Genomic DNA, 2810 nt, shown 5'->3' on the forward strand with positions numbered 1-2810 from the left:
GAGCCACGGCCCCCTGCTTGCTGTGAGTCTGCAGGGCACTTCATGTCTCTGAGTGCTTGTGCCTCTAAACAGGGGGTGAACCTAGGGCGGTGATTGTGAAAACCTTGTGAGCTCGGTGTGTCCACATTTTGAAAAACCCTAACTTAACTCTGGTGCCGTGTCACATATAGAAATTTTTTGATATTTGCAACCATAGTAAAACAAAGACATATTTTTGATGTTTCTTTTTATATATTTAAATGCCATTTAACAAAGAAAAATCAACCAAAAAATTGAGTTCACATGTCACCTCTGACACGCGCATCATAGGTTCGCCATCACTGGTCTAGAATCTTAGCATCTCAACTAGGCTCAGATGTGGGTGAGGCGTTTTGGGTGTGGTTTCTTAAGCACAGCTCCTCAGAACAGTTCTGAGATCTGAAGACCTGTGAAACGAAAGAGATAAGATATCTGCCCTCCCACACCCTAAGCCAAGCATATAATGGTGGGGTAGAAATACAATAACCATTACAGACATTCCTGTTTAATTTGTGGAAAACAAGAGGAACACAGGAATCTCTGCTCCACAGCAACCAGAGATTCAGCTAGGTAAATAGTGGAAGTGCCTTCACTAGAATTTATTCTTACTGCTTCCTGGGAATGACTTTTGAGGTCTCTTGGCTCTTACCTTTAGGGTCTTGGTTCTGCCTTCTGAGTCAACTTATTGTTCCATGACAGGTAGTCTAGGCTTGCAGCTGTGTGGGTTTTTTTCGGTTTAATTCCTGCCTGTAGAAGTTTTCAGGTCCAAAGGCCCCGTTTCTTTTAGTTCCATCTCTGTTTCTATCAGTCCACGCTGCTAATGACTCTAACAAATATTCTCAAACAATTTCATGGGCTACCTGTGAATCTTACTGGGGTCTACTACGTTAAGAAGAGGCCACACCTACAAATCTGTTTGAGATGTGCCCTGTTCTACTTACGGTTTCTGTTGTGATTACTGAGGGAGAATACCCTTAAGCTTCTTAGAAGCCCTAGTGTCTGACTGAAGGGCTTTCTGAGTCACAACATTAGATCTTTCCAAGGTTTGAGCAAAGGATTTTATAACCATGCTCTCAGCTTCATATATATATATATATATATATACACTGTATATTGATTTCAGAGAGAAAGGGAGAGCGAAAGAGAGATAGGAACATCATTGATGAGAGAGACTCATTGATCGGCTGCCTCCTGCATGCCCCACACAGGATTGAACTGGGACCTCCTGGTTCATAGGTCAGTGCTCAACCACTGAGCCATGCTGGCTGGACTCAGCTTCATTTTTATATCATGACTAGAGGCCTGGTGCATGAAATTCATGCATGAGGGGGTCCCTCAGCCCAGCCTGCACTCTCTAGAGATCCAGGACCCCTTGGGAGATGTCTGACTGTGGGTTTAGGCCCTGCAGATCAGGCCTAAACCGGCAGTCAGACATCCCCCTCACAATCTGGGACTGCTGGCTCCTAACCGCTAGCCTGCCTGCCTGATCACCCCTACCCACTTGCCTGCTTCATCACCCCTAACCACTCGCCTGTCTGCCTGATTGCCCCTAACTGCCTCTGCCTTGGCCCCCCCACCATGGCTTCATCCAGAAGGACATTCAGAATGACATCTGGAAGGTCATTCAGCTGTCCAGTCTAGTTAGCATACTACGCTTTTATTATTATAGACTAGAGGCCCAGTGCACGAATTCATGCACAGGCCAGGTCCAGCTGGCCTGGCCCCAATTGGCAGATCAGAGCTGGGTTAGTCAGTAGGAAGAAATGACAGGAGGTTGGCCAGATGGCCCATCCTGATTGGGGCCCGATCAGGGCCAGGCCGGGTGGGGGGAGGGGCCTTGGATGATTGGCCATCAGGGGTCAGTGGCCTGGGGAGGTGCCATGGGAGGTTGGCCGACCAGCCCCACCCACAATTGGTGTGGGGGAGGCTGTTTGGGGTCATGGCCAATGTGGGGGAGGGGCTGCAGAAGGTTGGTCAGCCGGCCCCCACCCCCTATTGGGATGGGAGGGGTGATCAGGGCAGGGCCAGCTGATTGGGTGTGGGGCCGGTCCTGGGGGGGAAGTGCCACAGGGGGTTGGCTAGCTGCCCCACCCTCAATCAGGGTGGGAGAGGCCGATCGGGGCGGAGCCAGTGGGAGGAGGGGCCATGGGAGATTGGCCACTGGCCCCACCCCCTGATTGGGCCAGTTCGCTGGCTGCAGTGGGCGTCCTAGCAAATGGTCGTTCTGGTCATTATGGCATTCTCGTTGCTGGCTTTTTATATATATAGACTAGGCAGGGGGTGGGGGATGTCCCTCAGCTCAGCCTGCACCCTCTCCAATCTGGGACCCCTCGGGGGATGTCCAACTGCCCATAGGGATCGGGCCTAAACCGGCAGTCGGACATCCCTCTCACAATCTGGGACAGCTGGTCCTCAACTGCTTGCCTGCCTGCCTGCCTGATTGCCCCTAACCAATTCTGCCTGCCATCCTGATCACCCCCTAACCACTCCCCTGCCAGCCTGATCAATGCCTAACTGCTCTTCTGCCGGCCTGGTCGTCCCCAACTGCCCTCCCCTGCTGACCATCTTGTGGAGGCCATCTTTTGACCACATGGGGGTGGACATTCTGTGCAAGGGCGTGATAGTCAATTTGTACATTACCTCTTTATACCTGCATTTGATCTTTGCCCAAAGGCATTTCTTTGTTTAAGTATTTTTTCCCCTCCCATCCTGAGAGGCTGATAGTTTTCAAGATTCACAAGTCTTGGGTCCTTTTGGGTTAACAATTCATTCTTTCGCTTATCTTCCTCCCT

The sequence above is a fragment of the Myotis davidii genome, unplaced genomic scaffold (assembly GCF_000327345.1).
Source record: "Myotis davidii unplaced genomic scaffold, ASM32734v1 scaffold973, whole genome shotgun sequence".
NCBI classification, from domain to species: Eukaryota; Metazoa; Chordata; class Mammalia; order Chiroptera; family Vespertilionidae; genus Myotis; species Myotis davidii.